Source organism: Phycodurus eques, chromosome 16 (genome assembly GCF_024500275.1).
Source record: "Phycodurus eques isolate BA_2022a chromosome 16, UOR_Pequ_1.1, whole genome shotgun sequence".
Taxonomy (NCBI): Eukaryota; Metazoa; Chordata; class Actinopteri; order Syngnathiformes; family Syngnathidae; genus Phycodurus; species Phycodurus eques.
In genome coordinates this window covers 2,709,718-2,725,216 of record NC_084540.1, presented here as the reverse complement: position 1 = coordinate 2,725,216, position 15,499 = coordinate 2,709,718, and the positions used below count along the sequence as shown (strand labels likewise).

General features: G+C 45.3%; 1 protein-coding gene across 1 annotated transcript in view; it reads right to left on the bottom strand.

The window, feature by feature from the left end:
* grin2ca (glutamate receptor, ionotropic, N-methyl D-aspartate 2Ca) overlaps positions 1-8,053 on the bottom strand; it is a 49,912-nt gene extending 41,859 nt beyond the window's left edge. The window contains exon 1 of the mRNA XM_061700370.1: positions 8,004-8,053. The gene's annotated coding sequence lies outside the window, so the exon portion shown is untranslated. The remainder of the gene's footprint in view (positions 1-8,003) is intronic.
* Between the last annotated feature and the right edge of the window lie 7,446 nt (positions 8,054-15,499).

Genomic DNA, 15,499 nt, shown 5'->3' with positions numbered 1-15,499 from the left:
ATTTTGAGGCAAATGGCATGTATCCGGAGATATTTCTTGGCTCCCGACCATAGGCTATAATTATGGGCGCAATGTGGCGTAAAAGTTCCAGGAATCATTTTGAGGATTCTCTGAACGTTTGAGACACCAGTTTCAGCAATCAACATGAAATCGCTTGGCCGTGTCTACCATGAGAGCGCACATGAAAAATCCACTAGTATTCATGCAGGAAATTCAACTAAACGTTGGCAGTTTTGGTTTGAAGCAGCCTTTTATGAATGGAGGCGTCACAGAAGCAAAGAATATTCGCGTCAGTCACTATTCTTTCTTTTGACAATACTGCTTGTTTTATCGGCTTTTTGGATAGAGAGCCAACGGCAAAACCAACCCATGTTCGCCTGCTGACTGGGGAAAAAAAGCGAGAAACAAACTTTCTTTTCTCGTGAACGAACAGAATGAGGTCTTCGTTTTGGTCGGTTTGGTTCTTGTGTTGTCACAGAATGCAATATTCTGTGCGTGTTGAAAGATGATTGAAAATGCTGTAAAACAACTGGCGACATGGGGAAATCTGCTTGGAAAGCAGCTGACAGCGAATGATTGAATTGCTCCATTTTTTGTTTTTTTTCTTTCTACTTCACTTCGGGGTGAAGTAGAAAGCCCGGGTCATTAACCAAACACCCCTCTTCCACATGACGGCAATCAAGTGTCCTTCATTCAGCCCGTGTTTACGTTTAAGTCTGCTCCTAATCTGTTTCAATTACCTCATCTTGACTACACGAGCGCGCGTTGGCACACCCGCCCAGCTGCAGCTTTCGTGCCAGTGTAAAATCCCCCCAAAAGTGTTCGCGGTGCGGCGCCGCTGGCTTTGCCGCTTAACTTGGGATCAACTCACTTTACAATCCGAAGAGCACAAAAGTCCTGCTGGGTTCATCCCCCCCCCCCCCCCGCGTCTCTCACTATGCTAATCGCGGCCATCTTATTTTACGCGTTCTTAATTCATTAGAACACCTCCTAACAGCAGCAAGGGACCACTTTGCGCATTTAATCAAACACATTAAGACGTCAACGGGGGTCCCTCGGCTGTGCGACACGGAAACGAGGACGTTTACTCGCCGTGCCTCTTCATTAACGAGACAAGACGCGATTTAGTGTTATTGGATGAAAGCCTGCCCTGGTGGAAGTATCGCAAAATATGATCTTTACGAGCACCGATAAAGGCTCACGATGTGTGCACGTGCGGCGGTGGGGGCTTGCCCCTGTAAATACTTATTTCATTCCTTTGAAGGGTACTCTGGCCTCTGCAGGGCTCCACAGTGTGTGTGTGTGTGTGTGTGTGTGATTTGGTATATCAGAATCAGAATCCTCTTTATTTGCAGAGTATGTCAAAAACACGCAAGGACGATCGACAGCCATTTTGACAAAAAAATACTTTTGAGACATAAAAGCATACTTTTTTTTTTTTTTTTCCAAAAACACTACAGAGAGTCACTTAGCCTTCGAGCAATTCAATGGCAAGAAGGGGGAAGCTGTTGAATGCTTGCTTGTTTTAGTTTGCATTGATCGATAACGCCTACCTTTTATTTTGGAAAGGTCGTTTGTTGTGGTATTTGTTTTTGAACTGTTTGATGCCTGGACATTGTTTCAGCTCCACACTCAGTCTGTTCCATCGTCTCACTTCATTATTTGATATGCAGATTTATTGATTTATTTTTATTTTTTTGGAGGGGTCTGCATTTTTGGATCCTAAAATTGGTCGTAACACCTCATTTATATCCCCCCTCTCGTTCTTGTAACATTTTCTGTAAATTGCTTGGTAATAAATTATTCCTTGCTTTATAAAGTTGTGCTGTTTTAAATTCTACAAGATCGTTCATTTTTATTGTTTCATGGACTATTCTACTGGCTCTTTTTTTGCCGTATGGAGAGTGGATGTAGTAAACTCTTACTCTACTTTTTTTGTTAACATAATACCATAATTTTTGTCTTGGTCAAATTTAATGACACCTTACTTCTGTCAAACCAGTTTTTGATTTTGATGAATCCCAAAGTAATCCCATCCAAGAGTTGCTCTTAAATTTCGCCTGCACTAAATGCGTTTGTGTCTTCTGCAATAAGTAATTTGAGTAATTGTAGTATCTTGCACGTCATTGATGTACATGATAAATAATGTTGGACCCAGCACCGACCCCTGTGGCACCCCACACACAATTTCCAAGCATGTTGATTGATAGTCACCCATTTTTACAAATTGCTTCCTGTTTCTTAAGTAATGCTTCCCCCACTCTTGTTCAAATCCTATAATTCCATTTTGTCCTATATTAGTGATTAATATTTCAAGGTTTATTGTTTATTTATTTACCTGAAACGTTGACAACCGTGGGAGAAGAGAAAAGTTGATATTTTGTTTTTACTTTTCAAAGTGCTGTTAAACTGACCATCAGTGTAATAATGGCAGTCGTTGGTGATGTTCAGTAAAAGATTGTTTTCTGGATCAATATTATTTTCGACATCGTGAAATTTATGTGAGCTATATTTAAATGTATTTACTACCAGCTGATCCTGTTGAATGATTGTTTTGCTTGATGAAAGGATTTTTACATTCAACTGGATCAAGCGTTCGGATCTGCAGACTCGACATAACCAGCATGTTTTGTATGCCGCGGCAGTCGGAGGGGGCTGCCGTTGCGCTTTTCGTTGTGATTGTGTCTCTGGCATCCCAATGGCATACCATCACATTACGCATGTCTCAGTGGAGCAGCCCAAACATTATTTAACGTCTTCAAACCAGGACGGCTGTGTCGATTGTGTCGCGTCAGCCGTTATTTGTTTGGTCACCAATTGAACAGATTGCGCGTCGACGTGTTTGTTGGCTGCGGATTACCACGGTCAGTGTAATCCGTTTTCCCCATAACGCATTGGTTTGATATTTACCTGAAGCTTAGAAGCCTCCACACGCCCGAATGAATATTCCCACTTTGACCCGCCCGCCCGCCCTGATTTACAGGTGACTGGCGGATGGGCGGCCTTCGGCACGTTCCACTGTCACCCATGTTCTCTATATGGAGCAGGAATAAGTGTAACGCCGCGGTTAATCTGATACGGTGGCTGCTTCTGCGGAACCAGACCGCCGCCCCACCCCGCCGTGCCTCCGCCCCCGTCGCCAGTCCAGCTGTCGCCGTGGACGTGGACGGCTGCCCGCACACACACGCAGCTGACCCCTGACACGCACACACGCATACGTGGGCTGTAATCCACATATGAGCAGACCACTTTGCTCCTAATCTGTCTTGGAGGGTGTGCGTGTGTTTGGGGTGGGGGGTAGTTTTAAAAAAACATTTTTTTTTTTACAATATTTCCCTGCAGCCACTGTTCAAACAGCAGCCTGTGAAAATTGAGTTTAATACGTCGCTCCCGTCTGAGGGATTTCCTCTCAAAATTTCAAAGCCGATTTCCACCTGACTTGGTGCAGTTGAATTTATTTTGGGACAAATCTGGTTGACGTCATACCTCTTAAATATACACATTTCACACTTAGTAAAGGCACTTATGTGATATATATATATATATAAATCTCAACAGTGAACCATAATTTACTTTGAAGGACTTATTGGGACGTTTATTCGTCGACTGATGTGGTCATAGTTCTTATCAAAAACAGTTCGCCGCCACATTGAATTTGGCAGGCGCGCGAGACGGAGAGCATACAGAGTTTGAAGGATATCGTACTTCCAGTAGTTGACTTATTGCATTTATCCTCACACCCAAGACATTTGGTCAAAGTCTGACTTATTAGTGTCACGCACGTGTCATGCACGCGTCATGCGTTTTAAAAAAGATGGGACAGGTGGCAAAAAAGACTGAGAAAGTTGTGGAATGCTCATCAAACACCTGTTTGGAACATCCCACAGGTAAACAGGCTCATTGGGAACAGATGGGTGCCGTAATTGGGTAGAAAAGGAGCTTCCCTGAATCGCTCAGTCATTCACAAGCAAAGATGCGGCGAGGTTCACCTCTTTCTGAACAAGCGCGTGAGAAAATAGGACAATGTTCCTCAACGTACAATTGGAATTTGGGGATTTCATCATCCACGGTCCCTAATATCATCAAAACGTTCAGAGAATCTGGAGAAATCACTGCATGTAAGCGGCGAGGCAGAAAACCAACATTGAATGCCCGTGACCTTCGATCCTTCAGGCGGCACTGCATGAAAAACTGACATCAGTGTGAAAAAGAATCACCACATGGGCTCAGGAACACTTCAGAAAACCAATGTCAGTAAATACGGCAGTACATCCGTAAGTGCAACGGGAAACTCTACTATGCAAAGCAAAAGCCATTTATCAACTACACCCAGAAACGCCGACGGCTTCTCTGGGCCCGAGCTCATCTAAGATGGACTGATGTAAAGTGCAGAAGTGTTCTGTGGTCCGACGAGTCCACATTTCAAATTGTTTTTGGAAATTGTGGACGTCGTGTCCTCTGGGCAAAAGAGGAAAAGAACCATCCGGACTGTTATGGACGCGAAGTTCAAAAGCCAGCATCTGTGATGGTATGGGGCTGTGTTAGTGCCAATGGCATGGGTAACTTACACATCTGTGAAGGCACCATTAATGCTGAAAGGTACATACAGGTTTTGGAGAAACATATGCTGCCATCCAAGCAACGTCTTTTTCATGGACTCCCCTCCTTATTTCAGCAAGAAAATGCCAAACCACATTCTGTACGTGTTACAACAGCGTGGCTTCGTAGTAAAAGAGGGCGGGTACGAGACTGGCCTGCCTGCGGTCCGGACCTGTCTCCCATTGAAAATGTGTGGCGCATTGTGCAGCGCAAAATACGACAACGGAGACCCCGGACTGTTGAACGGCTGAAGCTGTACATCGAGCAAGAATGGGAAAGAATTCCACCTCCAATTAGTGTCCTCAGTTCCCTAACGTTTATTGAATGCTGTTAAAAGAAAAGGTGATGCAACATAGTGGTAAACATGACCCTGTCCCAGTTTTTTTGGAACGAGTTGCAGCCATAAAATTCTAAGTTCATGATTATTTGCTCAAAACAATAAAGTTTATCAGTATGAACATATATCTTGTCTTTGTAGTGTATTCAATGAACTACAGGTCGAACATGATTTGCAAATCATTATATTCTGTTTTTAGTTATGTTTAACACAACGTCCCAACTTCATTGGAATTGGGGTTGTACAAACTAAATCGGCTTTCTGTTTGTCAAAGAACATTCTTCTCAAAACTTATTAAAGAGCAGGCGCCAAAAACAGGTTCCTGTGAGTTCCCGTTCCGAGTCGCTCGGGGTACGTGTGAAACATTCAAGCTTTCCATGTCTCACAGCAATTCAGCTTGTCCGTCTCTCCCCATTACAACCCTCACATGGACCGACCCGTGCCACACGTGCGCACATGCTTGGCGTCCAGAACAATGACAAGGATGTAGATGCCCGCTACCCCCCATCTCTCTCCTCCCTCCCCCTCCTGAGCCCGCGGCGTGTCAGTTTTCCTTCTCAGCAGGGACGATGCGTTTGAGAGGTGCGAGTGATGCTGCGCTATGAATTTAAATGGGGCAGGAACTCTGTGGTGCCCGTGAGTGCAGCCATAAACTCTGGACAGGGGGCTGCGAGAAAGCTCGGCCCGACACCTGACAGCATGACTTCTAGTGTCCTAGGACTAGTGATCTCATCAGCCCCCAAACCTGACCCGCCCCCAACCGGCTAAACTATGGCAGCATCCCAACTTGACCGTGTAATCTCCCGCTGTCAGGTATCCATAAATTACGAGAATACACTTCACGTGGCGACGTTTGCTGATTCTGTGGCCCCACCCCCCGACCTTGGAGAGATCGCGTCGATGTTCTGGCTACCACCGTAAATGTTACCTGTCCTGCTTGTTTGTGACTGGCTTTCAGTCTTCCTAGTGTCCAGTTGAAGTGGAGCATTCGGGAGCACCCACGTGTTTGTATTTTTATGCTTTTACGTCTTCTCTCCTGCGTCTTCCCTTCTGGTCTGCAGATAGGCTCGTTATTGTTAAATCGGAAATTGTTATCGGAAACCGCCCCTGACGTGATATAAAACTTGGTGAGCGGTAAACGAGTTGCTCATTCAACTCATTTTCTTATTTATTCGTATCGGTGATGCAAAAGCTTCCTGTCCGGATACAAAAAGCTCTCGGACGAAGACAACCGACGACTATGTGAGATAAACTTATTGATCGCTCAACGTCTCGGTCACGAAACTCATTTTCTACCTTCTGAGTTGATGAACACACGATAACGTGCGCACGGTTGCAGTACGTGCGTGTGATCAAAAATAAAGTTGTCCGTCAACTCTGTTGGTGTTGGTGTGTCGCCTTGTAAAAGATGTGTTTGTGTTTGCGCATCCACATTGCACGACATCCAATTACTCAACCAGCGACACGGTTGAAATAGCGTAATGAAGAGCCATTCGTCACCTGCGGGACCGCCGTGCCACCGTTTACACGCCCCCTTCATACTCCGGTGAAAGAAGTCATATTTTATCTCCATTTCATTATCGTGGTGTCATTCGAGAGTTGGCGTTTCAGCAGTGTCCTCCTCGCTCCTGAAGTTCTGCTTTTTATTTTTACTCGCACCCCCATTTCCACGGAGGCCACGGAGAATTTAGTTCATAATCCGTGCGGATTTCGCCGGGTCAATGATGTCAGGATTGAATATAGAACCTCAAATTGTTTCGTAAATGGAAAAAAGGAAGCAAAAGGCTGCCGGCTTGAATTATTTTCCTCCTCACGTTTCTCAAAGCTTTTGGGGCATTGACCCCCCCGGCGGCCTTTCAAAATGTGTCTGTATTGAATTATGTGATTAAAGTGGCTCGTGTCGCACTTGCGAGCTTTACATCGAATACCACAATGACACCTGAAATCCCCAACCCGCAACAAGGTTGCTGACGGAAAATCCTCGAGTTCACTCTCCTTGACACGAAATTCGGGTGTTTATTTTTGGGGTCAACTGAACTTGAACCTCGTATCTGATCCAGAATCGTTGTTCCGCAGCGTCTGTCCAAAAACTACCATGTACTGTGCATGTAGCATATATGCATATACACCTCCCTTCGGCTTGATCAGCACATGTGCGGTAGGTAATCAGTTCCAGTCTACTTATTAGCAACCATTTTACTTGTTTTTTTTCCTCTATTCTTTTAGTTAGGACTCTAATTCAAATTGAAACCCTTGTTGCTTATTTGAATTCAGTACAGATGAAGCAAGAGTTATGACTGGATTTTCCATGTTATCATGAGCTTCTTTGTAGCGAGCATTGTTTTTAGCATTAGCATTCCCACTCCGCTGACGGAGGATATATGTTCTCGTTCTTCAGTCGTCAGCAACAAAAACAGTTCAAGCGGGCGCTACCGACATTTGCAGGACTTAAGTGGCACAGCGATGACCAAAAATGCAGCGCTAACAGTCAACTTGTGTTTGTTTCGTATGAACGCTCGTTCTCCTTGACCTTTTGACGCAAGTGATTTATTAGTAAATTTCCACCCTGAGCTTTGGAAGTTCGTTCACAATTTCGGTCAGTCAATGTGAGTTTTTTTTTTCTCTCTCCCCGCCTTCGCCAAGCCGTCAGTGTTTGGAGCGATCGGTCTGGTGACCAACGGCGCCACTTTAACATCGATTGCGGCTGTGTGCGCGTCAGCAGCTACAAGTGCCGGAGCGGACCCTCCGGGATCCACGGGACACTCTCGCATCCTGACAAAGCGCCTCTTGGCGGCGAGTGTGCGGACACATCGACAAGCTGCTCCGATTGTCATCGATCGAGTGGCCCTCCTGCCTCGCCACTGCCGGCCCCCGCCGCCGAGCCCTCCGGCGAGCTCTAGCAACAGTTCTCGCGCACATTTCGACACACTCGGCGGGATGTCGGACTCGAATTCCTCCGCCAATTATTGGAATCAAACCACTACAGAATTTCCAAGTTGCCTCCCAGCTACTTTGCGGAATGCATCTCTCTTAGAGTAGTACAATGTACAGATCCAAAAATTCTTACCTGTGTCGGCGAGCCACATCCAGCCCGGAACTATCAGCGCTCATTCCTGCCCTTGAGCATCCTCTTTCCCCCTCTCTCCTTCCCCCTTTCTGTCTCCCCCCTTCTTCCTCTTCTTCCCCTTACACTTGTTTGAGTCTATTTCAGTAGCAGCAACAGAGGAGCCCGCTGAGACGGTGGCATGGCTTCCAGCACTTTGGCAGAAGGTCACATTATCACTGGCTGGTGAGGAGGATGGACGGAGGGGGTAGAGGAGGAGGTGGGGGGTGATGATGCGGCGCGATGGAGTGATATCAGAGAGAGCAAATTAACACATGGTGGCTCTTCACTCCTACTTTTGGCTAAATGTTGACACTTGGCTCGCAAAAGGGATTTCAGGTAAAACGTCCCAGGGTGCTTTGAGCGCGCAAAGCCCTTTTTTTTAAAAAAAAAAAGATGTTTGCCAATAATTATTCCAGTCTTGGCTTTGGCTCGATGCTTGGAAGGGAAACAACCCTCCAAAGAGCTGCCAGAAACTTAGCAGAACAAATCACTCCCCAAGTGGTACTCCATTTATTTAGTGGGGACACCTGTCCTTCTGAGGCTAATCCTTCAGGGTGACCCGAGTTTTTTTTTTCTTCTTCCCCCACTCTCTCCTCTTCAACCTCGCACTGGCGCTCCTGTTCCGTCAAAGCAAGAATTGGAGAGCGAGCCGGACAGATGGCGACGGCGCAGGGGACAGATGCGAGCGAGACTGCCGTCGGAGTTTGAACAATTCCTCTCGACTGATTTTTTTTGGTCTTGATGTTTCAGTCAACGGCACTCACTTCCTGTCCCGTCTTTGATCTCTCCCCTCGTCCCACCCGCGCCCCCCGCCGTCCACCATCACCGGAGCTCTCGCTGGCCAGTCGTAATCCCGACTGCAACACGGCGTGTCACAGGAAGGGCTTGTGAGCTGCAATGATGATGTCGTAAGGATTTATTCTTCGCCCTCCCTCCTCTACGCTTGCCTCCCTCCTCCCGGATGCTCTGCAACTCCACAGACACTTTTTTTCTCTTTTTTTTCTCCCCTCCCATCGCCGTCTAATGCGTCATCACGATCTCTTAGTGGCGTTCTGCTACAGGTCTCACTATAGCACACATCAACAGGTTTGCCCTTGACTCGCTCTCCCTGGGTCTCTCTAGGAATTGTTCTCTCGCTGTGTGTGATCCATCAAGGTTAAACCGAAGGTAACTGTACTTACTCTGCCTGGTCGATTCTAACTGTCTGGCGAAGAATCCTGGATTTTGACCCTCAAGGATAGTGTGGTACTTGCAGGGTGTCTGGTGAGTGATGTGTTGACAAGAAACAAAAGGCTGATTTGAGATCACGTGAATCAAGAGAATAGTTAACTTACGGTAAAACCCATTCAACATCGATGACGTTTATTGGCTGCTTCCGCGAAGCACAGATGTAGAAGGAAGTCTCGGGTGTTAAAACTTATCCCCCTGGTCCCGGCCTCCCACGATCCCTTTACAAACAGGCAGTGTCCTTCCTCTGCCAAGCCACTGACCAAATTAGCGGGTCCACTTCACCACCGCGAAGTCAAATCACGACAAAGCCTACTTTGACGGACAGCGTGAGTCGGACAATAAGCATCACCCTCTTGTGTTTTGCCTGTAAGGATTTGGCTTTGGGAACCAGGAATAAAGAGAAAGTGAAAGTGACGACGGAAAACCCAGAAGAGCAGACAACTCCCAAGGGATAATGCATAGAAATATGGACAATTGGGAATCTAAACTCAAACAGACTCTAAACATGAACCTCAACCAACTCTCAGCGTAAACTGAAACTGACTCAAGTTACATTTAAAGCAACTCTGAACCTAAATCTGAACTGACTCTGAAGGTAAAGCTCACCCTCAAATGCTTGGTGTACTTTCTAACAGAAACAGAACAGTACGTTTTCACTCCTCTCTGAGAGCATCTTAATAAGAAGATGTCATCAAAATGTAAAGAACGACAGGTGCGTAACTGACACAATGGATGGCACAATTTTCATATCGTGCGCTTTGCTTTTTAGAGTTTCAGTCGAAGGCTTCGAGGCATTTTTCATCAACGGCTTGACTGGTTTATTGACTTCCTCAACCCACGGGCTATTGTTTGATTTCTTATGAGAAGCTGCAATCATGTGACTTGAAAACTCGAAAGTTCTGTCACGTCACAGGCAGTGAATGGAACAAGACTATATCGAGTCTTGGTCCTCAATTCGAGTGTCAAGTCCTTGAAGAGAGTTAATGTCTGATAGTGAGCGCTAAAGTCACCGTAATGATGTGAGGTTCTCAAATATCTCAACATTGTCTTCACTGGTTGCTTCAGCGCACCCAGCGGTGGGCCGCGCATTTGTCAACGGGGCCATCGGCGAGGACTTAATCCACCTCCAGGCTCAAAATCTGATTGGACGAAAAGTCCAACATGGACGGTTAATATAATTTCACGGTAAACATTTGAAAGAATTTCGATTGATGGACTGCAGGTCGGTGCTTCCCAATAGTTTTGAGGCACCCACCGCTGAGTACACCTCACGTGAGACCTGACACGTCATTCTTCTCTCAAACAAGGTGCCAATTTGGGGGTTTCCATTTAAGTCGGAAAACAAAACGGTGACTAAGTGATTCTCTTCTCGATTTCCACAAGGACTCGTCGAGTCTCCAAATGTCGTTAAGCCGCTCGTCTTCATAAGTGCAGGAGCTGGAAGCGTTCCAGCGGCTGGCCATCTTTGGCAAAAAAGATGACTCGCGGGAATTGCATCATGCTTCAAACAGCAGAGGACACCGAGTTTAGTCTCCGACTTTTCAAGTCCGCTACGAGGATGTTGCATGCGTTGAGATGTAAACCGAAGAAACTTGAGAAAACTGTTTGAGGGACAGTTCGGAATCGGACTGTTTTCCAATCTGTTCGTGGGCGAACCACCGCCTATTTGCCGTTCGGTTTTCACAAACTCATTTCTAATCGTTATCGTGAGGGGATACGTTCAAGACCCAAAACGCACTTTTGAAAGCATCCCTTCGCGCCGGTTCTCACTGACTTGCGATTGTAATATTCAGTTGTTCCCACTTTGCAAACAGTACTGCCTTGAATATTATTGTATGTTCCGTTTGTATGTTTCCAAGTAGCATTTATTTGAAGGGTGTTGGATTTATCTCACCAAATATTATAATGAATAAACACAAAAGGAATGAAGACGTTGGTCATTTTACTCATGAGGAGGGCGCATGGGAGATTGTTCAGGTTACGGCCTCTCAACACGCTCTAAACAATCTCTCCCGTCGCTCCTGCATTTATTTGAAAATAGGGAGGTTTCTAAGTTTACAAGACATAACGTACTAAGCTACAAGACACAACACACTAAGGGTAGGGTTTCAAGGTGAAAACATGGCACCTGCCACGTCCCGGCCACGTCCTTCTCTCAGATGATTCCTGCTGAGTCATCTTCTTGAAGGCGAGACATCTTTCTTTCTAAACATTGTCCATCATACTAATGCAAGCTAAGCAAATAAATGATAACTTCTACAATATATCTAACATTTCCCTCCTGTTTATCATGTATTTGCACAAATTCTCATATCATCTTACAGTCACTTCATTTCGATTTTTTCACTGTAGAATCATTTTTATGAAACAATACTCATTTATACTCAGAGTAAATTTGTCATACATGAATTTTGTAGTTTAAACATCGTAATCATCTGAATCAGGAAACAAATCAGTTAAAGCAAAATCATCATCATCATCATCATCATCTTTATCATCAAACAGTAATGGATACATCATCTCCATACGGTTCTCCATGGGGTTATGGCTGTGGTGATTAATTTACTGATTAAAGCCCGAATGCATGGGATACAACAACATCCACAAAATGTCAGAATGGCTGCAAAAACAGCAATTGATATCAATATTGGTGACATTAGGGTTTTATATTTACCAAAAACGTCCATCCAGCTGTCCCACAAGGAGTGTTGATTGAGGGTCCGTAGACCATCGATGGCTCTGGTCAAGCTGCCATCTGAAGCAGTATTGTTTGTTCTCCAAACATACCGCAAACACCTCCCTCTCTTGCGAGGAGCGTGTCGACAGCTATGCGGTTTTGGAACGTCCTTGAAGAGGTAGCTTTGAGCTGCTCATGCACAGCTTCCAACCCACTCTGAGTCCAATTTCCTAATCTCTGTACATTGAAGTGGATATAGTTTATCCCATCAACATTTTTATCAATCGTACACCACCAGCATATGAAGTCCTCCTGCAACTTGGTCAGCTAATTTGTATTGATTAGGAACCCCACGAGGAACACCTATGGCGTTGATGTATATTTTATGTTGGATAATTTTGCCTCTGCCAGGATAAATCTATTTTTTGTCTATGTTCTAGATTGGACAAAAACATTGGTGCCCTTTCCATGAAATCTTGAACAGGCATAGGGTATACTGACACATGCAATATCAAAGTGATAATAGTTCACAATCCAGATCTTTAGGTAATCTATCAAACAGTCTATCATCTCCGGACCACCACCAGCTGCTGCTCCGTGATACTGGCATAAATTTTGGTCCGACTTTTAAGGTTACTTTACACCGTGTGTCGTTAAGTGGTCCTATTTTATTTTTTTTCCTTTACTAATCATGTTTATACAAGTGAAATTATTCGGTGCTACTAAAATAGAATTTTGTCCCGAAACTCCTGTCCCGAAAACTCCTGTGACTACAAGGAACCAATCATAAGTAGTTATGTTATTAACCATTAAAATGTGTTCACTTTTCTTTGAAGTTTTTTAATGGCATTTTCTGGTTCAACACGGTTGCCATAACACAATGCTACTCGGAAGTGGGGATCTTTTCCGCCAGAATATGCCCACAAACTCATCATCAAACACACTGGGTGACTTGATTTGTATTTCAATATTTTATTATTTTATTTTTTTTAAATGTATTTTATTTAATTATTGTGACAGCCATGCTCATTTCTGTTCGTCCACCGGCCGTTGTCGGCTGCCTTTAAATCAGCCACCCGTGTTTTGGTTTGTTGTCCGGTCTGTAATGCGTTCCTGTGTGTGCTGAAAGGCGCGATGCAAACATAATTCACGATTATTATGATTCACATTATATGTTAGCATTGAGCGAGCAGACTTTTGAGACAAAATGATGTGGTTTGGTTGACCATTTTGATGTCTACAGCTCGAAGCAAGCGCGCTTGTCTCTTCTTCGGAGAATCGTGTGAGCGAGAGAGTGCGAAAAGGTGCTCCGGAGTGCTTTCAAAAGTGTGCTTTCACGAGTTCAAGAGCGTTTCGATAAATGTAAGTGTCGAAAGCGCGTGGGACGGTGGAACGATACAAAAGATCGTTTAGATATGATCCAGCGTCTATCAATAGCATAGGTTTTCATCTGTTACGAGTAAGTCTGGAATGCGTTCCCCACGGTAAACAGGGGTTCACTGTGCTACTGCATTCCCTTTGCTCTACGCAATTTCTCCCCTCACTTGCAGCAGATAAACAAAACCCGCCGCAAAGAGCTGACGGTAATCCCCCTGACATTTGCTACCCGGTAATTGTCATTGTGCCATTCTGTCCTGCTCACCCAGGAGCATCAATCCTCATTACTCACCACACCTCGAGCGACCTTGCGGCACTTGTAGTTTTGACTCAGCACGACGTGGCGAGCGTAAAGCGTGGCGAAAGGCGGCGCAGGTATTTTCGGGCAATTTGCCGGTGCCTCTTTCTTGCCTGCTTTCCTCAGTTTATTGAGTCTGCCGCTTTCAGGTGGCTCCAGGCTTGAGCCCCCCCCTACAGTTTGTCAAGAGACACACTGTACACTGGCTGCTCTCGAAACTGAGCAGAGGTGACATTAAGTTCATTCTGTAGAAGAATGACTGATTTGGCTCCTTAAGTACAAGTGAAAATATCAATCAAATAAATAACACACTCGAACTTTGACTGTCAATTACGCTGCATACTTTGTCCAATGCCCTACTTTGATCGTTAGCACATCAGGAGTAGATTCATTTTCAGTTTTCGCCCGTGGGCAACAAAAGCAAAAAGTCATCAGAAAAAAAAATTCAATAATGAAGTACATTTCGTACCATTCAGAAAAATTCAACTTGATTACTTCCCACCACTCATTATGAGGATGTTCCAGCGCCATTGTCGACGTTTTGTCATTTTGTCACCCGGTGACTCTCACCGACAGCGAAACGATCCGAAACGATTGGTTTCTGCGCGGCCCGCTTACGTTGCCGCGCGTAATCGTGTCAAAACCCGACGACAATTTCAAACTGTCGCAGAGCACGAAAAGTCATTCATCTTCATTTTTGCTCTGCAGATGAACGGGGGGTTCGGGGGGTTGGGGGCGAGGCCCTTCTCGAAAAGGCGGGAGGACAGCAGGGTTCTCTGTGGACGCACCATGTGACCTGTATTGATCGCGCGGCGTAATAAATGTCCACAAAACCTCAGCGTCCGCTCGACGGCTTGCTGAGCTCCTCCACCCGAGAGGCGATCAATGCAGCGAACAAAAGGCGGCGTCGGGTGTCGGCTTGTGGTTACGGAGGCCGTCTGCCTTTTGCTGCTTCTAAATGTAATTCTCGACGCTTTTTTGTTGTTGTTAAAAATAAATGAGACAAATAAATACATCATTGACTGGTTCTGTTGGTAAATACATAGAAAATGTACTTAGAAGTGCATCATTCACCAGTCAAGAAAGGACGCTTGCAAAAAGTTTCACCGGACGGACACGTTTGGTAACTCTACCCCAACTGAGCAAAATCTGCAGGAAACGTTCGTGAAAGACGCCTCCAAACGAGCAAAAAGGCACCGCGTGAAACCAAAATAGTAGACTTCGTGAGACTTTATTGTGGGTCTACTCATGATTGACACGCCGAACAAATTCCAAACAAATTGGCTAAGTCAAACCAGCTGATGGGGCAACGATGTTGTTCCGGTTTGTTGTTTTAGGACAAATCCTGAAACTTTTCCACCATATCGCACCCACACGTGCTGACCAAAAAACTCCAATTATTCCAAATTTGGCATACAAATTTGGCATAAATCAGCAAAGAAAAAATCTCTACAAGTAGTTCGTCTTCGAAGGATCCCTATAAATGGACCCTACCACGGCCACTTCAAACCAAAATCGGAGACTTCCTGTTCCTTCTCACACTCTTGCGCAGTCTTTTTTGTTGGTCTATTATGGCACACGTTCATACCAAATTTCAAACTGCCAAGTTGGGGGGGGGGGGGGTCAAAATTTTGGGCTCGCTGCCAAGATAATCGTTTGCGGATTGCATCTGCGATCCCCTGCCAAATGCGCACGTTCACTTGGACGTTTGGGAGAAATCGGGTGAGGTTGTGGCCCTCAACGCATTTGAAGGTCCGAGCAATTCTGGAAAATATACCGGATCAAACACTCGTACGCTGTCCAAGTGACAGTCACATGTCCGCTGCTCCGGCGGTCTGGCATTGCGCGTCACCTGCGAGTCAGGTGGGCCGATAG